Source organism: Vulpes vulpes, chromosome 1 (genome assembly GCF_048418805.1).
Source record: "Vulpes vulpes isolate BD-2025 chromosome 1, VulVul3, whole genome shotgun sequence".
NCBI lineage: Eukaryota > Metazoa > Chordata > Mammalia > Carnivora > Canidae > Vulpes > Vulpes vulpes.
This window is the reverse complement of record NC_132780.1, coordinates 30,959,558-30,981,715: the sequence shown is the minus strand read 5'-3', so window position 1 is coordinate 30,981,715 and position 22,158 is coordinate 30,959,558. Positions and strand designations below refer to the sequence as shown.

Genomic DNA, 22,158 nt, shown 5'->3' with positions numbered 1-22,158 from the left:
AAATGACTACCCGACTCCTCCTGGTTTTAAGAATGAAGTAACAGGAGTGAAATCAAATGAAAGAGGTATCAACTGGAAGGACACAAGTTAAATATGCAGGACCCCCCCACCCCAAAAAAATGGACCAAAAAATCAGCACAGTGGCTGTTGCTGGGCCACTTGAGAATAACCACCTCTACACCAGACAAATTGGCTAAAATCCAGACACATGATCAAAACAAGGCCCTCTAAACTGGTTAGCTTTAAATTCTTCATGCTCAGCAGAGAGGCAGAGAAATGTCACCTTACTCTTTGAGAAAGGAGAAGGATGAATAGATTTCTCCCTGAGAAAGGTATCTCGCAGACTCTCTCATATCCGTGTTCTCAAAACTCTAGCTCTGTCAGCTTGTCCCAGCTGAGACACTGGACTGAAATGTCCTCCTATGTGACTCTCTGGGAGTCTGTAGATAGTTTGTGTGGCAGTCGCTCTGCTAGTCTTAAAATTTAAATAGAGTTATAACTACTCAGATTTTAATATATGCTACAACTGTTTTGCTGGCTTGGCATTTAAGGATGCAAACTTTCCAATCTCTTCTAGAAGCATGACACCATAAAAGGGACTACCGTAATTAGGAATAAAGCTGTACAGTCCTCATTAACCAGAAAAGCACTTTCTAAACCCAGGGAGGCTCTACTTTTATTCCAAGAGAAGTCAAGAAAATGGTGCCTCAAGAACCCAGTGAAGATTTTGGGTCAACCTGTCCTTGCTGGAATTGACTGGGGTTGATGCGAAATGCCTTTCAAAGGCACAGAACAGCAAGTAGTCTAGCAGAGGAGATGTAAGCAAAGGCTGAAGAATCATGGTAAGCTCAATCTTGCTTCAAGTTGTGTTATTATTTAAGTCCTGATTGTCCAAGTTCATTCAGTTTTAATGTGTTGCAATAGAGCCTACCCTTATTAGCCATGAATGTTCTGGTAACCGGTCTACTGCTCTCATGGTTACAACATGTGACCAGAAGAATGCTTTCTGAATTGAGGCTGGGAATGATAAGTCCCCAGTGACTCAAAATAGCTAAAGAGTGTATATAAAACCAGGCACAAGCTAGTCTCTAAGATAATTGCAGGCTTTACTTTAGTTCTTTAATCTCCACATCCATTTCTGTCCTGCCAGAACTGTCTACACAGGGGCCTCACTATGGCATTAGTCACAGTAAGAACCAAACGTTTTGTAAGCCGGTGCCTTCTTATACCTGTCTAAGGGGATTTGGTCACTCAAATCACAAATGAACCACGTTAGAAGGGGTTCGACTGTAAGGCAGTCCCACACGTAGAAGGAAGACAAGAACATTCTGAAGGAATTTGATTTATTTGTGTTTTCTGCATCAATACTTGTGATGTGTCTGCTTCCTGGAAAAGCTACATTGATAGATTGCAGATAGCAGGATAGCTAGCTCTTATTCTCTCTTTCAACTGAAGTTCTTATCACCCACATTTTAAAACCTAATTAAGCTATGGTTCATTTATAACAAAAGGACACCGGACAGGATCCGGGCTCCAATCTCTGCTTCGTCACTAACCAGCTCTGTGGCTCTAGGCAAATTAGCTCTCCACCGGGACCCTGTTGTTCTGTCTTATAATCATAACAGCTCTATTTATTAGACACTTTCTCCAAAGCAGGAGTTCCGCCAAGCACTTCAACTAGATTATCTCATTTAAACCTCACATAGCTCCCCATGGGTAGGTTCTGTTATTACCTCCATCTTTCAGATGAGGAAGCTGAGGCACAGAACAGGCCTAGAAGCTAATCAGCTTGTGCAGGGTGACACAATTTGCATGCCAAAGAGCCTGAAATTCATCAAGTTTCCTTAGCCTGTGCTCTAAGCCCCTGGGTTGCTTGTTTCTGATCACCCCACTGGCCCAGCCCAAGGAGGTAGGTATTCCTGCTCTAGAAATCCCGAATTGTACTTAGAGATGATATGGTTTAACTTGCATGGCTCATCTAAGCCGCTCTGTGTTGTTTCATTTTTTAAGTCTTAAAATTATTTCGGTTTTTAAAATCTTGTTTCAACTAAGTAAACATGTCTGAATGAGTCCATGGGAAGACCACCTCCTTGAGGATGATGAGATTTCCTGCCCTTTATAGATTCCTCCCTTTATAAATGGAAATAATAATGCCTGGCCTAAGGGTTGTTTTGAGGCTCAAAGCAAAATGGCTATAGGGTGAAAAGTACTGTATGAATAGAATTTGTTACTAGTATTTTAAAATATCAGCCATGTGCAAGGAAGACTTTCTTATATGATATATGGAACACTGTGCCCTCAGAGTTGTGAGATCCCGAAGTGGATGTGTGGATCATTTCTTTGTTTGTGGTTTTCAATTAAAAAGAGAATTCTTAAATGCATTCTTATTTACCTTCGCACCATAAATTGATATAGCAGGAAGAACAGTTTAATGGAGATGCTGAAGCAAAAGAAGAGAACTAACATTGGCTGAGGACCTAAATTTGTCCTAGGCGTTACTTCACTGAATTCCCACCATCTGTCTATGAGAAAGATAAGTGAAAACCGAGTACAGAGATGTTAGGTAGCTTCCACAGAATACACAGCTTTTCACTAAGAGCTAGGATTGAAACAGCGACCCGGGTCTTGCCACACCATTCTGAGGACGAATTTTCTCTAAGATTTCTGAGCTTAAAAGTCTATGTGCATATTGTTCATGTGTCATGATATTAAAATATCCAACTTAATAGCCAACATTTTCATAATAAATATGATGATCAACCATTAAAAAGTAAAGCTAAGAATCCTGCAAGTGTACATTGGAAGTGTCCTTGAAATCAGCAAGTTCAGCAACCAGTCCATGGCTTTTCCAAATTTTACTTGAACCCTTCCTGCAATGTGGAACTCACTGTCTCCAGTGGCCAACAATTTCATCTTGGACACTTAGAAAGCATTACCATTAGGCACTCCCTCAGGCATTCCAAACTTCAGATGCTTAAAACTTAGTTCATAAAGTAGTTTCATAATTTTGTTTATAGTTAATGGGGGAGTTAGGCTTACCAGAAGAGAGTGAATGCTACAGAAGGGAACATTATCCCATCAATAATTAACCACAGATTACTTTCTAAACAACCATTCACTTTTTCATTACTGAGGCCAAAGGAAAAAGTCAGTAAAAATTGTTACCCTATCTCCTTGGGATTTTCCAAGATTGTCTTGTCAGAGTTTCAGTGCTCTATTTGCGTTAGAAGACAATTGTATCCATCAGGCCTCCCAGCAAGAAGCTGATGGTGCATTCAAATGGAACTTGAGGCAGGTTAATGAAGGGACATTTACAAAAGTATAGGCAGGGTTCAGGGAAATCAGGAGAGAATGGTGAAGCATCCCCAGACTGGCAATAGTGGAGAATTTCCTACCTGTGGACCTTACAGGGGAAGGGGAAGGAGATTCCCAGAACCCAAGAAAGTCACCGTGGAAGATACCACCCCACCTCCCAACACACACACATGTAGAAGAACTATGGCCTGAGGTGGAGGTTTGTTGATGATCAGAAGTTCAGCAGAAGAACAGGCACCCTGACCACACTCTCCCCAGCCCAGAGTTCCTACCCATGGCTCAGGTTTTACACTGGTACCAGTTGGAAGACAGAAGACAAGGGAGATTACTAATACAGTTTAAGAACTCAGCTGCCTTCAGGACACTGAGCAAGACACAAGTAAGCAGAGAATTCTGGTGCCACTATGTTCCATGTGACCCCAAATATTCCCCAAGCCTTGTTTTTCCTTCTTACTCCTCTCCTGACACTGACCTACACCATTTTCTCCCATATCCATCTACTAAATCAGCAATAAGAAGGACAGCTAGTTTGAAAGTAGTGTTAGGTCAGGGCACCTGGGTGGCTCAGTTGAGTGAGCATCCAATTCTTGATTCCCGATCAGATCATAATCTCAGGACCCTGAATCGAGCCCAGCATCAGGTTCTGTGCTCAGTCGGGGAGTCTGCTTAAGGTTCTCTCTCTCCCCTTCCCTCTGCCATCCCTCTGCTCACTCACTCTCTCTCACTCTCAAATCTTTCTTTCTTTTTTTTTTTTTTTTAAAGAAAGTAGCCTTGGGTCATGGATAGAAATAATAATCCTAGAACTTTACCAGATTTTGCCATTCGAAGAGGTTAGAATTTGTCTCTTAGGTTGCAAAAATTAATTCTAAAAGAAGTTGTATGACCCTATTTCCACATTTTTGTGTCATAATCAGAAGACCAAACCTGCGAAGAAATACATAGAAATACACACACACACACACACACACACACACACATATATTTAGAGGCCATTTAGTGTTCACACATCAAATAAACTCTTTTCTTTTTCTCTGACTTCTTTCTGAGACTTTGTCTAATTATTCTTTGTTAAAGCCTTTATTAAGCTTTAAATACTGCCAATGTAAGTTCTAAGCTCTGAATTACTAGTCTAATTGCTTTCTCCCTATCCCCAATATGTTCAAAGTCTTGCCTATTGGGAATTATGTCTTAACTAAAGTTTCCTGAGACTAAAGTTTTCTGAATAAGGGGTCTGCTCATATGCTTAAAGATAGAGCTGATAAGTAGCATTCATTTCAGACAAGCCAGGTCCATTGGGAGGACCATTTGTTGCAGAATCCCTGAGATGGAGTTGACACAATTTGATCAAGTTCAAGGAATTTTTGCATCCATATTACTTGGATCCTGGTGTGATGGTCTGAGCCTGAGAGTTTTTTCCAGACTCCGATAAATCACATACTAGTCTACTCCACCATGCTGTGGAACACCAATCACAAGCAATACACTTTGGTGATAAAGATGACAGATTCTTAGGCAGCATGAGCAGAATAAGGGCAACATTTTGTCTTAGAAGGTAGCTGAGACATTAGTAAGCTCACTAGTGAGGGCTTCAGAGTTCCATAATTATTTAAGGTGTGTGTGTATTTCCCCCCCCCCCCATAATATTAGTAATATGGCAGGGACACCGAGAAATAAGCCTTTTAATTCACATACTCATTCAAGTACTTATTAGGCCCCTACTTTGAAGCAATTATGGTAGTAGGAGTGGGTCGTGACAGAGGGAGTAAGACATGGTCCCTCTCCTTAAAGAACTTGTAGTTCAGATGAATTACATTACATCAAAATGGGGGCAAACTCTAAAAGCAAAATATTATCAGAGACTCTGTTTTACTGGGACCTTTTCATTTGTTTCTTGCCACAGCCCTTAAACTGACAAGGATCCATGAGGCCATATGCATGACACTCTTGTGACACTCTTGTGATTGCATATGTGCCATGGGCTCAATAAATCATGACTACTGTGGTTATCAATTGATTGTTATAGCCATCCCTGGCCCCAGCCTGATGACACTGTGTGGCCCAGACACTTGCTCTCATATTAAGCAGTTGCAACAACCTCCTCATTGATTTCCTTGTCTATACTTGAGTGCCTTTGCTTTATCCCCCCTAAATCCATTCTCTAGCACCCCTGTAATGATCATGGTAAAACATGCATCTGGTAGTCCTTTAAGGCTTCACAGTTTCCCACATCCTCCAAGGTAAGGTCCAGATTCACCAGTGAGCACCACTGCAATCTGATCTCTGCAGACTTCTCCAACACTTTCCCGTGGCTCGTGCATCTACACCTCCCCATGGACTCTGCCATAGTGACCTAGACTGGTAAGCCACCCGCAGCTTCTGCTTCATACTTTAACACATCCATGTATTTGTGTAGGGCATAAGACTACCTGGGCCAGTCTTCCCCTTCCCTTCCTAACTGTACCCCTGCTTTATTGGTCTAGCTCCATGTCTGTCCATCTCTACTTCCACCTCACAAGCACCATAATCTATTCCCTGGACAACTGCAGTAGTTTCCTAACTGATCTCCTCTCTCTATCTACTCTTGCCCCCTTCCAGCCCATTCTTGACTGCCAGGATGGTGGTAACCATCACGCGAGCCCCTTTACTTTCCCAACATGTTTAAGATAAAGAACAACATCTCTCCCAGGGCCAATGCAGAAGGGCCCTTCCAGGCCCTGCTGGTATCTCCAGCCTCATGCTCCTTATGCAGCTTACTCCAACCACTGCCATCTTCCTTTATGCCTACAAATGCCTTTGAATGTCAGGTTTCATCCTCCAGCTTTTGCACATGCTGGTCCTTCTTAGCTTGTTCTCCTTTCCTACCCATTTCATGGATCTCAGCTCAAGAATTCCTGTCCTGAAAAAAAAAAAAAACACACCTGTCCAAAGGAAGCCTTCCTTGATTTCTCATCAAGGTTTGATTCTGCACTCTCATGAAGAGTATTCCTTTTCTTCATCGCACCTACTTCAGTCTGCAGGTGGTTGTAATCATTGTCTGGCTCTGGCCCCAAAGCAAGCTTCATGAGATATGGATAACATCTGATTTTGCTCATCATTGAATTCCTAGCCTAGCACAGTACCAGGCACAAAAAGGATACTCAAAAGCATTATAATCAATCAACCAACCAACCAACCAACCAACCAACCAATAAATCCTTCAGGACTCTTCATTTGGAAAGTGCTACCATCATTACCAGTATCATCCCAGGTGGGATTGACCTCCAGCAGCCTGTGTATGTGTTGGAGCACAGACTTTTATTCTGTATTATTTTACTTGCCAGTCCCTTAAGGACCTCAGAGTCCAGGGAGAGAAGCAGTATCTTAATTAACTCTATACCCACTATGTCTGACATGTAGATGGTGAACAATACATTCATCAGTAAGTTCTTTTTTTTTTTTAATTATGATAAAATTTGCATCACGAAAAATTTTAACCATTTTAAAGTGCTTAATTCAGTGGCATTTATTGCATCCACAATGTTGTACAAATATCACTATCTAGTTTCAGAACATTTGCATCCCCCCAAAAGAAAGCCCCTTATCTGCTGAGCACTAATTCCCCCAACCTTCCCTCCCCTCATCCAACTCCTGGCAACCATGAATCTACTTTCTGCCTCTTTAGACTTTTCCATACCGGGACATTTTGTATCAAGGGAATATAAATATGTGGCCTTTTGCATTTGGGTCCTTTCACTTCGTGTAATATTCTCCATGTGAAAATATGTATCAGTATCTCATTTTTATGGCTGGATAATGCTCCATTGTAGAGATACATCACATTTTGCATATTCATTCATCTGACAGACATTTGGGTTGCTTCCACCTTTTGGCCATTGTGAATAGTGCTATGGACTTTGGTACACATTTTTGTTTGAATACCTGCTTTCATTCCTTCTGCTCTATACCTAAGAATAGAATTGTTGTGTCACAAAACTGTATGGTTAGCTGATTGAACAACTACCAAACCATTTTGTACAGAAGCTGCACCATATTACTTTGCCACCAGCAGTATATGAAGGCTCCAATTACTTCTTTTTTTTTCTTTTTTTTCCAATTACTTCTCAACATCTTCCCCAAAATGCGTTATTTTCTAGAGTTGGCATTTTTTGAAGCAATCAGTATTTTAGCCATCTTGGTGGGTCTGATGTGGTATCTTATTGTGGCAATGCCACTCCATATCCATTAAGATGATTATGATTTAAAAATTTAAAAAACAAAACAAAAAAACAAATCAGAAAGGAACAAGTGCTGGCGGGGATGTGGAGAAATTGGAATCCTTGCACATGGTTATTGGGAATGTAAACTGGTGTTTACAAAGGAAAATCTGTTATGGGAGATAGTAGAAAAGTTCTATTCTCAAAAAACTAAAAATACAATAAGCTATAGCATCCAAGCAATTCCACTTCTGAGTATATACCCTGAAGAATTGATGGCAGAGACTAGAACAAGTATTTGCACATCCACATTCATATCAGAATTACTTGCAATAACCAAAAAGTGAAAGCTACCCAAGCACCCTTCAGCAGATGAATGGACAAACAAAATGTGGTAGGTACATACAATGGAATATTACTCAGCCTTGAAAAGGAAGGAAATCCTGTTAAATGCCATGAGATGGACAAAGCTTTGAGGACATTATGCTAAGGGAAGTAAGTCATTCACAAAAAGACTTCCATCACCCCAAAAGGAAGCCCCTTACCTGCTGAGTGGTCATTCCCCTGCCTTCCCTCTCTCTCCCAACTCACCCACTCAATATTGTCTGATTCTACTTATGTGAGTAGTCATATTCATGGAGGCAGAAAGTAGAAGGGTGGTTGCCAGGGGGGCTCCAGGAGAGGAGGAGAAACTGGGCAAAATGTTGAGAAAGGCTTCTATTCTCTCCAAAGAGGCAAAATGTAAGCAGCCACTCATGTGGGATTGTGGTCTGGATGTTTCACTGTCCTCTGTGTTCCTCCAACAGCAAAAGGAGGCTCTTCTTAATCTAAAGACTCCCTAACAGCTGGAGATGACTTTAAGCCTGGCACTCAGAAAAGAAGTACCAAATTCATAGCAATAGGAGGGAAGGAACCCCAGAGAAAAATGACCAAGAAGGAACTAGACTTTGCTAAAGCACCATAAGAAACCATTTTGTTACTGGGTGTTATACTATATGTTTGCAAGTTGAATTTAAATTTTAAAAATTAAAAAAAAATCATGAATGGAAAAAGCAAATGAAGAGTTCAGAATTTGTGACAAAACAGCTAATCAAGAAAGAGGAAGACATTCTAGAGAAAAATGCTGAGGCCTGGGGTTCTGGCTGATGAGCAGAATTGTTGGCTGGTCAACTTCTGGTTTAAAGAGAGAAAACCACCCTGTTTTCTATAAGTAGCAATTAGTTATTGCTTGAGTGTTAGGTTAGTTCTGATGAAACAGCCAGCGTATTATGATATTTGTAAGCAGGTAGTTTAGAAGTGGAAGTCATAGAAGTACCCACTGAAATCAAAAAATAGAAAGCTCTCTTGTTCAGAGTCCCATGTTTTGGAATTCTTTTTAATGAAAATTCCTATTTATTTTATGTCAGGAATAACACCATGGAATAAAATTACTTTGAAAAGAGGCTAGATGAAGTGCAATTCATATCTCCCCTGCAAAATGGGCAATAAGTAATTGTATCCGAATAAACTTTCACATCTAGCTGTTTGAGTAAGTACTTAGGCTTTTCTTAAAATGGTTATTCAGGAAAAAAATTTCAGTTGGGATTATCCTTACTTTTTATAACCCCTTTTCTTTCCTGGTACGTGGCTTTTAGCCAGTCCTCTGATTCTTAGAATGCTTCTGAAAAAGATGAATTAAGGAAAAGGAAAGGAAATTCAAATAAGTCAATGGGGGCTGCTTGGCAATAGTGAACATAAAACATGTGGTTAGGAAGAGGTTGAAATGAACTAAAATCAAGGCAACTGCTTTTTTTCAATAGTACTTGCTATTTCTATCCTCCATTTCCATAGAGGAAGGGAAACTAAAATGTTATAATAAAAACAGCTAATATTTATCCCACGAAGCATATGATGTGCCAGGGCCAGTTCCAAATGCTTCACACGTATTAACTCACTTAATCTTTCCATCAACCCTGTATGGACAGTACCGTGGAAGAGTCCATTGCTAAATTTTCAGGAATTTTGTGAGCCTGTCAGGAGCTTGAAATCAGTGATTGTGGGAGTATTTATTTATACCATGGGAATCGACATATGTTACAAATCGGGGCTTTTGAAGGGGGAGAGCCATTTGTTAAACGTTTTCTAGAATACCACTGCTGTTGTCCTTCTTTCACAGATGGGGAAACTGGGACACAGAGAAGTTAGGTAAATTTTCCATGATCATGCAACTAGTAGTTAAAATTGGTAGCATTAAATTGGTAGCTGCCTGTATGCCAGGCAGCACGACTTAAGAGCCCAAGCTTTTCACCATCATACCATACAGTTTCTGATATGACTAACTTGCATTGGCTGGATTTAGAAAGCCTAGGACTCTAATTTGGACGCTTCTACTATCCACTATTTAAGCTTTCTGGGTCTCAAGACATTTTTATAATAGAGATGTTACAATCTAAGAATGTTTCACATTGATCTCTGCTATATCACAAATGAAATAGACTGTGTGAAAATGCAAAATAGTCCTTGATTTTCTCCATCCCTCCCTCACTCCCTCCTTCTTCCTTCCTTCTTCCTTCCTTCCTTCCTTCCTTCCTTCCTTCCTTCCTTCCTTCCTTCCTTCCTTCCAATTTTGATTATGACTTTGCTATAAAAGTAGAATATATGTAAATCTCTTCAGACTTTTGGCAGCATTTAAGGAGGACTATAGTGAATTTTCTCCCTAATGCTCCCATACTGCTTTCCTCATTATCGTAGAAAACAGAACAGCTGTGCTGACAGTGGGTATCATCATCATCATTAATAAATATTTATTGAGCATGCCCTTTGTGCAGAGCTCTGAGGACATGGAGAGAGGTAGAAGGAATTGTCCTAGAAGCTTGCCCAACAAGTGGCCCAGGTAGCATGCAGAAGTTGTGAAAAAGAGGAGAGTAACCGGGGTATGTGAGGAAGCCTTTCTCGGGGAGGAAGTAGCATCTAAGCTAAAGGAAGTGTGAGACAGCAAGTGGGCACCATAGGTAGGCAGAATGGTTAGAAGGAAGGCACTGGGTAATTTTCATGTGTGGAATAATAAGTGATGTGATTTGGCCCAAGGAGAAGTTCTGCAATAGGGGATGAGCCTGGCAAAGCTACTCTGCTGTTTGAAGAGGGCCTTTGAGCTTGACTCAGGAGCCTGGGCTTCATTTTTTTTTTTTTAACAGTAAGGAATCACCCATGGTTCTGAGCACACCAAAGATGCATAAAGCTGTGCTACAAATAAGATGAAATTTAGCCAGGTGTGTCGAATGAACTGAAGGAGAGAGTTGCTGGAAACAGAGATAACAGTAAAACAATAATCTATTATGAAAGCTTCTCCAACATGAAAAATCCTTATGGAATAATTAGAATTGTAAGCAAGATACAATTAGAATTGCAGACTTGCGGTTACAACAGTATAAATGCCTACGCAATGGCAAAGACTGGGAAGACCCATAACTGTATTAGCACAGTGATTGGGGCTGAAGAATTATGGGAGATTTTTTTCTTTCATCAAATTTTTTATTTTGTGGTCATAGTTTATCATTGTGAAAATGCATGTAAATAATAAAAAAAATTTGATAGAAAAAGAGGTGCTCAAAGGAGACATATATTTTAGGGAGTTTTTCCTGTGTCAGCACCATGATACGTGCACTACATCTATTGTCTTTTCTAAGTCTCCTAATGGTGCTTAGTGTTGGGAGCCATTATTATATGATCCTCATTTTACAGATGGAAAACCAAGACAGAAAATATAAGGTGGCAGAGATCCTTCCATTTGTAAGTGAAGTTAAAAGTTCTCAAGTCAAGGTCACATGACTTCTCCAGAGTCAAACCTCATTTGAAGAGGGAGCTTTTGTGGGAGGGAGGTTATGCACACAAATTCCCCTCCATGGTGGCCAGCCTACTATCGAGTTGTTGAGCCTTGCCATAATTTGTTATGTGTTTTCACTGTTGATATTGAAAGGACTTTGGTGGTATTTCCTCATACTTACTTTCCACATTTTCTCGATACATAAATTGTCTAAATGTACAAATTTTGATGCCTATGTTGCTCAGTGTTATCTGAGTGTTCCAAGTAGCTTTCCTAGTTCATTATTAGCACTGTATCCAATGTCATATATGGCAAAGCTTTTAAAGCCTGGTAATGGGACACCTGGGTGGCTCAGTTGGTTAAGCATCTGCCTTTGGCTCAGGTCATGATCCTGGAGTCCTGCTTCTCCCTCTGCCCCCTCCCCCATCTCTGTCTTGCTCATGCTCTCTCTCTCTCTCTCTCTCTCTCTCTCAAACAAAAACAAAAACTTAAAAAAAAAAAAAAGCCTGGTAATGAATCCATCACTAAAGTGAGAACTTTTTCTTAGAGCTGGGGCAGGGTAGATCTTGTTCAGAAGACAGGAGGAATTGTGATCAGTTAGCAGAACACTGATTACAAGTTTAAATAAAGTTATATACATTGGTGATTGAATCCTGCAAAACAAGGTATTTAGGTTATTAGATACCTAAGTGATGTTCTCCTTCAATGTTTATGTTAATAGATAGTGTCTTTGATGCACAGAGTGACTCATAGTTTTGCTCAGTTTTCAAAAAGACGCTGAATACACAAATCATCAGAGGCCAGTATTACGCCCTTCATAATGACTAGCGACCAACAAATGCATCATGAATCTATTACAACTCGAGGCCCTGGAAACATGACTAGCAAATTTCACACTCTAAATTCTTACCAAGGTGGAAAATTTTATAGATTTTGCTGTTAACATAATATGTAACCTGATACTCATGTGAAAATGTAATCATAAATGACAGTTTTCTCATTATTAATTCAAATTAGGATATTGTATCTATTTTACTAGCTTTCCCAAAATCTAAAACTGTTGCATATTCAGCTTTAGATGTATTTATCTGTTATTAATTGGCTTAAAATGCTGGTTAAATTTTACAGTTAATATCTTACTACAGTCATGTCTGTATGACTACAGTCATCTACTACAGTCATATATATGTATACTATATATGTATAATATGCATAGTATACTCATGCATACTAACCCTCGTTTGTGTACCACCAGATCTTCGTAAAAATGACTTACAAGGAATGATTCTATTATAAAAGTTTAACTATTATTGCTATACTTGGAAGTCTCTACAGAAAAAGAAAAAGGAATTGATAAATCTCTATTATATCTAGCTATTTGCTGATTTTGTGGAAAAAAATAAGGCCTTGGAACTGACATGTTTCATTGTCATCCATTATCATTTACTTGCTATCCACACACCACCACAAAAGATGGCCTGAGTGTAGAATCCTGGTGGAAATTTTTATTTTGCTAAGTTTCATATGATATAATCCATAAAGTCTTGATCACCAGACTCACATTTAGTAGCCTGAACTGAAAGAATATTTAGGTGAGGGCAAAAATTTGCTGACATGTGTATCCCCTTTTTGGTCCAAGGAGTGGTTTTTAACTCACTGTGAATTCTGAGTCATGGTGGGGTGTGTGCAGCAGTGACAAAAAAAAAAAAAAAAAAAAAAAAAATTAACTTCAGAGGGCATTGCTGTCAGAGGAGGGTGAGTGTGTCGGAGGAGACTCTGTTGTCCTTACTGTGTCTGCTGGCCCGAGATCCATGCTTCACTCTCCTGCTGGGCTTTCTGATGCAAGTGGGAGCTGACTCTTTGGGGTGCACTTCCCAGGTTCCTGTATCTGCTGCAGTCAGCCCCTGGGAGGCTCTGGTAAGCAACAGGATAGCTGGAGGACAGGAAGGAAGGAGAAGACAGGGTGTTCTTCCCCTCTTCTCCTTCTGCCTCTCGCCACATCTCTAGCAACAGCTGTACCTCCATGGCAGCTTGGAGAACCATCATGGTTTCACATCTCTCTAGGAGACCATGGTTCCGGGGCTCTCGGTTCGGCCTCTTCCCTTGGTTCCCTCAGCTCCAGGATGATGGTGACGTCTTTCTGTTGCTGTTCCCGGTTCCATATTTGACTTCCCAGCGCTTCCCCTCACCTGTGTAACTGATTTCTTGAATTAAATTCCTCTGTCTTCCTGGTTGGACCCTGACTGGCAAAATCCACTATATACCTAAGTATGTGTATATTGGGTCATGATATACAACACATTTTGTACCGAGAGTAGTTGTTAAAACAGTTTGAAAGTCATGGTCTATGAAAATAAATTCGACAGCATGCGGTGGGCTGTGCTCTGCCTACTTCTTCACTTGGGCATCAATGGCTATTACTCAGCTGAAGATCACGAACTTGGAGACTTTTTTTTCTCTTTTAAAAAGGGAAACAGAGTGGTATTGGAGAAGGTGTGCTGACTGGGAGTGAGGAGACCAAGATTCTGACCTTGGTGAGTGTCCATGGGCAATCCATGCAACCATGTGTTCTAGTAGATTATGCTGCCTTTGTGCATGGAACCAAAGGTTCTCAGGTGGGTATGTCTTTTTTTCAAGGGACTCCTATAAGAAGTTAGAGTGTTACCATTTGAAATAAGACACTGATAGATAGCCTGTGACAGCTCACAGACCAGGAGGACTAGCATTTGTAGGCTGTTAATTTTTTTAAGATGTTATTTATTTTTTTCATTAGAGATACAGGCAGAGGGAGAAGCAGGCTCTCCCTACCAGGACCCTGATGCAGGACTCAATCCCAGGACCCCGGGATCACAACCTGAGCCAAAGGCAGGTGCTCAACCACCGAGCCATCCAGGTGCCCCCGATAGGCTGTTTAAAAGAATAGTCACTTACCTAGATCATTCCATTATATTTGCATTAATGATTTTCCTCAATTGATAAGTATCTATTTATTATGCTAGCATTATAAATAATAGCTCAACATTCTGGTCGTATGTTCTTAGGGAATAAATATTGATATGGGCCATGGGGCCTTCAGAATATCAGGTAATGGTGGTTACTATCATTAAGGTGAGTAAATAAATCACACCATAAAACTGAGGTGTCACATCAAGACAAATGCCCCCATAGGTACGTATATTTTTTAAATAGGTTGATAAAATATAGGTAAAGTGTAAGCTGTCGATCTCCTGAAGTTGCAAACCTACCCTAAGTCCTATTCCACAAACAAAAAATGTTGCATGTTATGATGTTCTTTTACCTTATCAGCAATTCCCTTGCTTTTCTCCATATTTAAGAAAAGTCTGTTACCAAAAGGCCCCAAATTGTCTTCAAAATAGTAAAATTCCAACAGATATCACAATGTTTCTGGAAAGATAAGCAATTGAATATGCACAATTCCAGACCAGATGTGAGCTTTTCCTTTATGCACTCAGTGAAGTCAGGTCCTGTTCAGGGACTTTTATCAGGAGATAGAAGATAAAAGCTTCCTGTCTAATATTAAACCTTGCCCCCATGTAGAATCCAGACGCTTGCAACCCTTTCCTCAAACTTCATATACTTGGGGTTTTTTGTTTTGTTTTGTTTTATATGTTTGTAAGTTTTTATTTATTTATTTTTTATATTCATCACTTTCTGGCTGGTAACACCATTGGAAACTAAAATAAAGCCATATTGTTGTGGAATGTATTTTATCCCCACCTGTGGAGAGACTGATTTTTTTTTTTTGATCCCCAAAGCAGATTATTTATCTCAATTTCTTTAAAGAGTCATCTAAGGTAATTTTCATGGTTATTTCTGTTTTTATATGTTCCCGGTTTATTTTCTACTCCTCTCTTGAATTTGCATAGAACGGCTTCAAGCGCAGAAAAATGGCTGGAATAAAACGACAGCAGATTGCGCTTTTGTGTGCTCAACTAGAAGGGAGAATCTGGTGGGTGATGTGTTGGAAGTCCAGCTGGAAAAGGGTCGCAGACAAATAAAATGCAATGAACGGCAACTGAAAAGATAAGTCCAGTGACAGCTGAAGGGGGTCTAACAGTAAAACACTGCCATAAAAATCTAATAAAACAGGGACACCTGGGTGGCTCAGTGGTTGAGCATCTGCCTTTGGCTCAGGTCGTGATCCTGGGGTCCTGGGATCGAGTCCTCCCTACAGGGAGCCTGCTTCTCCCTCTGCCTATGTCTCTGCCTCTCTCTCTCTCTCTCTCTGTGTGTCTCTCATGAATAAATAAGTAATAAATAAGTAAATAAAATCTTTAAGGAAACATTTAATAAAACAGCAGGGTAAAAGAATATGGCAAAGTCTACCACTGTGGTATTTGGTTGAGGGGCCTTGGAGATGAGCTATAGTCAGTCTCTCACTGGTGCAGTAGCATGTTATCATTCAGAGGAACACAGTATAAGTCAAAGGGCAGTCGGGACAATGGCCTCCCAAAGAAATATTAAAATATTTGAACAATTTATAACAATAAAAAAATTTTCGGCTTTGAGTTCCTGTTCTGGCTCCTAACACACAACTGCCCCAAGATGTGTCAAAGCCTCAAAGAAACATTGATGACAACATTCATAGAAATCCTTTCTTGTGTAGTCAACAGTATATATAGAGTATTATCGAGAAAATCCTTTGGAATGAAATTATCCTCAGAAAGCCTATCTCCAGAGACAGATGAAGCCTTCCTTTGGGCAGTTAGAATGCATTTGAACTATCTAGAGAAATATTGAGTTCTAAATGTTTTTTCTAAGGACAGACCTGATTGGGTGCATAAAGTACACAGGCTTCACTTTATGAAAGTTAAAGGAAAGATTAATTTCTTATCAGAAAAGTATCCTAGATCGTTAATGCTGCTGATACCTCTATATCAGTAATTCTTACCCTCTGTGATGAAGATCCCCTTGAGAATCTGATTGAATGTATGGATTCCCTTTGCAGAAAGTGCACTTTAACGTGATCATGGAATTTCAGACCCAGTTTCAATGGATTGCCAAATGCGCCCAAGCTCATTTATATTCCACCCCCCCCCTGTCCCATAATAGGTTAAGAACCCTGTATTGATGACAAATGATTGAACAGTTTCTACATGAGCAACATAGATCATTGCTGACTCTGGAGTTTTACCGAGCTGGGTTAAAAATTCTGACTTCATCATTTAGTTCTCTCCAAGTTATTTGATCACATTCCCCTTGCAGTTAAAAAAGAAAAGAATAATAAAATAAAAAGGATAGTGTATGACTTATGTATATTTATTCATAATACGTGTATTCAGCATTAATATATCAAGTGTACCATAAACATACACAAAATAGAAGTTAGAGTGAGATGAAGATGAGAGAATAAAATATCTTGCTAATCATGATGATATCATACTCTATCAATAGCTAATATCTCACGGCAAAATATATGCTCAGATCAGAATTCATCATTAGTGATAGTGCATATAAATCCAAACTGCAAAGAGTCTTGAATAATTGTGAATGTTTCTGACCTATTTCTCGTCAGATCCAATTAGACTGTCATTGTTTTTGCTTCTCAGTGTGGCTGACAAAAAAACTCTTAGAACTTAAAGGGGCAGATTAGATCTTTATTTTCACCTGTGAGTGCATTATTGGATTTATCTCAACCTTTGATTTTTTTGGAGGAATCTTTTAAGCCATTTGTTTTCCAAATAAGAGAGTTAATTGGTGAAAACCGGACGAGACACTTTGTGGAAGGTGTAAGCTTCGGGCAGTGTCGACACCCTGAAAGTGAAAGAACCAGAGGGGTGCCACAGTCATCCTGCCATCTGTGGCTCTTCCCTACGTACTCCTCAGATACAATACTTTGCAGTGACCACTTTACTTGGCACCATGTAAAGGTGCTAGGGTAAATGAATATCATAAACATTTGTACAGCTCTTCTCTTTCGGGTCATTACATATTTTTTTAATCATTAAAGGAGCAAGAAATAGAATTTCTAATGTTCTTCCCAAGTCACAGCGAATTCCCTTGCTCACTCCACTTTGGAGACCCCTGTCTTAGGCAAATTATTTACTGCCTCTCAGTTTCTTCATCTGTAAAATGGGGATAATGTCACATAACTAATAGGGTCATGTGGATACATGGCACAAGTAATGGTCTGTGTACAAACAGTGGCATGTGATTTGAAGGAGAAATACAAGGAGATGCTATTATAATGATTATTGCTGATCACACGGTTGCCAAGTGTACACTCATGTTATTCCTAGCCTAATTTAAAAACCAAACAAAACCTCCTCTCAGTGCTCTTTATATGACTGCAAGAGATGAAGCTTCTCACCTCCCACTTTACACCCCCCAAAACAAAACAAAACAAACAAAACAAAAACATATTAGCCTTTTCAGCTTGGAAAACAACAGATTCTGAACACTTAGTAATCTTGTTCATTGACATGAGAATTATGAATTGGGAAGTCTGGTTAAATCCTATCGGATAACTTTAATATATATATCTCATCCTGTCATTCAATAAAGTTGTGGGGTTTTTTTGTTTGTTTGTTTGTTTGTTTTTTGTTAAACAACGTACAATGTACTGTAGTAGACATCCGGCTAAGTGCTGAGGTTTCAAAGATGAATTGAACTTGCTCTACCCCCTCCAGGCACTAACCATCTAGTGGAGGATACCAAACAAATAATCGCATCAAAGTGATAAGTGCTGTAATGGAGGTACACACTGGTTGCTATGGGAGCAGAGTAGGATAAGCAGCTTCCTTTGCCTGGGGAGGGCAAGGAGGGCCACTGGAAGGATGCTGCGCCACAGCTGAGTCTTGGAGGACGTGGACCGGGAACGTGCATCTTGGTCAGAGGGAAGTATATCCAATATGGCCCCTTAGGAACCAGTAGGTAGGCCAGGTCTCTGGAGCTAAGTGATGTGAGGAAGTCAACAAGGCTGGCAGAAATCTGTCCTTGCCTAGCCTTGGAAGACATGCTACTGCTGAAATTCATCATGGAATGGATTGGAAGTAGACAAAGGCTCTCAAGCCAGAAGGTGATACCATCACAAAGAGAACTGGGTGGTATTTTGGAGGAATGACTGGTGAAACAAGATCTCTTGAGACTATTGGGTGGGAAGAAGAGCAAGGAGTGTTTACCTCCATAGTAAATTTACTTACTAATTCTACACTCGTCGCTAAAGTCAATTGTGGGCTGATTCACTTTGTCCACGTTTAGGTTCCGTTACTGTAGATGAATGTACTCATTCCCCAAGTGTCTGACTTGCTCCTGTTTGAGCCAGGCAACATTTCAGCCAGCAGTACCAGTTTGCCTGGTGGGATCACAAGCTTCCTAACTTTGTGCACGGCATCTTTCTTTATGAGGGTGTTATAACTAGATATCAGTTTTCAAACCCAATATCTACTCTAAACAGAACATCAACCAGAGCCGACTTACATAACAAGTGAATGTGGCCAGACAGACATGAAAAAGCGGCTTCTATCTCTTGATGCCAAACTAGAAAGAGAAAAGCAAGTTCAGAGAACACATTATGACTCATCAAAGTCCAAAAGGAAAAGCTTCATGTGAATATAGCATCCTGTGCAGCCTCTTGGGGTCCTTTTAGCCTCCAACCATATTGGCTTTTGTGTGGATCTTCTGCGAAACAAAAGAACCCCATCATTTTCCTCCTTAACATCAATTGTTAAATGTTGCTTTACCTCAGAGATGAAGCTTATGCTATACGTTCTACAATCTCTCTCTCTCTCTCTTTTTTTCCCTGAATGCCTTTTCATTTCTCCTGAGTGTAGGCCCTATTTTTCTAACATTTCTACTTGCTGCAGTGCAAGCTACAAACAAGACGACGAAGGCAGGAAAGACCTGAAGGGAGAAGGTGGTGCTTTCTTAAACCAATACGAAGGGGAAGGGAGATGCAATATCTATATTTAAGCTCTGCTCCAGAGATAGAGATAGATTTTATTTTTCAATTCCCATAGTTGAGCATATAATGCATTGAAACCAATCCCTCCAAGTACTGCATCAAAATTTTATATGGGCCGAAGAATATACACATGCAGCAAAGTGAGTATTTTCTTTTTAACTCTCCCCCCTGACAAAATGCTGCAAGGAATGTCCAGCTTCTTCCTCCAGCGTCTTACCAAGACGATTGTTCTCTCTTTGAAATTTGGCATGGCAGGTAAAGGTGGAATCGTAAAGGGAACACAGGTACTTACACACAGGGGAATAAAGGTATGGGGTTGGCTTGCCAGAGAAACCAACTGGGCCTGAAAAAAAAATTAAAACCTAGCTATTAGCTAATGTAATAAGCATTGCCATTAGGTTAAAGCCCTTTTACAGACAACTAGGTTATCTGGCTATATTATTAGTTGCAATTTATGAGGCAGTTAGAAGTTATACTTTTACTACATCGCTAATTTTAAGGTTTCTCACTGTTTATTTCCCGGGGAAAAGTTATACAGGCATATCCTCAGGCAGAAAAACAAGTTCTTACAGTGGACTGACTCTTCAGGGCATACATACTATATTGTTTCTCTTAGATGCATTTTCTTTTGCTGTCCTGAGGTTCATCCTAGGATAGACAGGAAATTGTAACACCAAAGTCATGGAGCAAGTAACAAAGCCTTGGAAACTACAGGGTGGCTGACACTGGCACTCCCAGAGGCCTGAACTTGGTGCCCTTGCAAACTCTACTTCCCCCCAGCCCCAGCAGCGGGACCAGCCCCGTAAGCAATTTTTGCCACTTACAGACCATGTGCAGCATTGGGTGCCCTTTCCATTGCTTCTTGATGGAAACTTCTCCAGTGCCTTAATTTCAAGCATCCGAGAAGTGCATTTCAGACCTGGTTGCTCCAAGACTCAATTTTGCAACTGCAAAATGGTCTTAAAATAGGATTTTACTCTAGGGGGAAAATCCTCCACTAGAGAGTCACGGTGCACTTTGAATGACTAATTGAAGCCATTACATTACAAAATAAAGGATACATCATTCTTTTCATAACACTACCATATAGGAACAGTTTTAATTTTAAGAGTCAAGCACTTACATTAATCTGAGTCTGAAATAATAGGCCCCTGATTTAAAATCTCCTAACATTCTTTCACACTTCATAAAACTAAAAATAAAATTGTCTCAGCAAACACTGACCTATTCCGCCAGCCAAAGAACTGTATTTCAAGGAGAATTGGAACAAGAGGTCTCCAAACTGCCAAGTGCCAGCAGTTTACTGTTTGCAGCCTTAATCGGTCTGCAACGTGAGGTGGGAGAGGACAGACTGTGGGCTGCACAGGATAAGAGATTTAGTCCCTTCCTTAAATCAAAAGCAGATTCCACGCTTCAGCTGTCCCCTCACCCGCTCGCCCCGCCCCCACGGGGTTGTTTTTCCCTATCTGTGTATTCCTTGTATGCATTTTATTCGAAGATGACAGGTGAGGGAAGCTTCACGTGCCGTATCTGGTCCGCAAAGTAAACAGAGGGGTTAGGGTGGGCTTATTTATTTACAAGGCATTCAGCCTCTCAGCTGTTTTTCCCTCGTTGGCATTTGGAAGCTTGCCGTCCTTTAGAAAAGAGACAGATTTGGCAGGAATGTTCTTTGTGCCCGCCTCCCTTTTTTACGGGGGAGAAAGGGGACAGATTTATAATTACAACCTTGAGGGGGGGGGAGGTAACGGGGGGGGGGTGGCGTAGAAAAAGTTTCAGCCGGCACGACAATGCCTGCTTTTTTTTTTTTTTTTTTTTTCTTCTTCTTCTTCTTCTTTCATGGTCCACACTGTGCAGTGCACTAACAGCTCCGGTGCCACTCGGAGCCCTCCCCCGGTCCCCTCCCCTCTTCCCTCTGCAGGCGCGCTCCGCCAGGCGGAGGCACAGTTAAATTCCAGCACCTTCTCCACCTACCCCCAAACTACTACGCGCTATTACTACGGCCGCCCTCCCCTCTCGCCTCCCACCCGGGGTCGGTCGGGGTGGCGGGGCGGGGGTGGGGGGCGCCCGGCGACGTCCCTTCCAAACCTCCCCCCTCCCCCCCCCGCCCCGAGGTCGACCGCGGGGAGAGGGATGTCGGACGCCCAAGTCCTCCGGGGCTCGCCGCTAGCTCTGCGTCCTGCGCAGTTTCTCCGCTCCAGGCACCAGCACGGCCCGCGAGCCGGCGCCGCGCAGACACACACACACACACACACACACGGATCCACGCATACAGTAGAGCCGTCTCGGTGCACATTCTTGCACACCGCCCCCTCCCCCCCCCCCCCGCCCCGAGCTCCCGGAGTCGCTGAGCGGGCCGAGTGACAGGCGCGTCCCGCCAACCCGCGCCCGGGCGGGCAGGGAGGAGCGGCGCGCGGGGCCAACTGCGGCGCGTCTTCCGGCGCCCGTGGAGGCGGCGAGGGTGGGACGCGGGGCGGAGCCCGACTTTAGGAAGAGGAGGGGATGGCTGTCATCAATGAAGTCATATTCATAATCTAGTCCTCTCTCCCTCTGTTTCTGTACTCTGGGTGACTCAGAGAGGGAAGAGATTCAGCCAGCATACTCCTCGCGAGCAAGGTAAATATAACTTACAACTCCTTTCTCCTCCCCCCCCCCCGCCCATCCCTCCCTCCCTCCGGCCTCCGGGGCTGCAGCCGCCGCGCAAACCCCTCCGGCACCGCGCCGCCTTCGCCGGGGAGTCTTCATTATTATCCTAATTATTATTTATTGTGCATGCACGGAGACCAAAACAAACAGGCGGGCCAACCGCCGCCACCGCCGCCACCACCACCACAACAAAAAAGCCCGCCTCCTCCCCGCGGGCCTCAGGTGGAATGCTCTAACGACAGCTCCCGGGCGGCCGTGGAAGAAACGGGAAAGTTTCAACC

At 41.6% G+C, this 22,158-nt stretch overlaps 1 protein-coding gene and 1 long non-coding RNA gene across 2 annotated transcripts in view; one reads left to right on the top strand and one right to left on the bottom strand.

Annotated features, from left to right (window-relative positions):
- Window positions 1–16,574: 16,574 nt before the first annotated feature.
- On the bottom strand, window positions 16,575–21,050 carry LOC140599389 (uncharacterized). Its single transcript, XR_012002214.1, has 2 exons — window positions 20,059–21,050; window positions 16,575–19,882 (listed from the first exon to the last, which is right to left on the bottom strand). It is a non-coding gene; the product is annotated as an uncharacterized lncRNA (long non-coding RNA).
- A 659-nt stretch (window positions 21,051–21,709) lies between these two features.
- LOC112922132 (SWI/SNF related BAF chromatin remodeling complex subunit ATPase 2) overlaps window positions 21,710–22,158 on the top strand; it is a 72,241-nt gene continuing 71,792 nt past the window's right edge. Inside the window, exon 1 of the mRNA XM_072761781.1 lies at window positions 21,710–21,847. The gene's annotated coding sequence lies outside the window, so the exon portion shown is untranslated. The remainder of the gene's footprint in view (window positions 21,848–22,158) is intronic.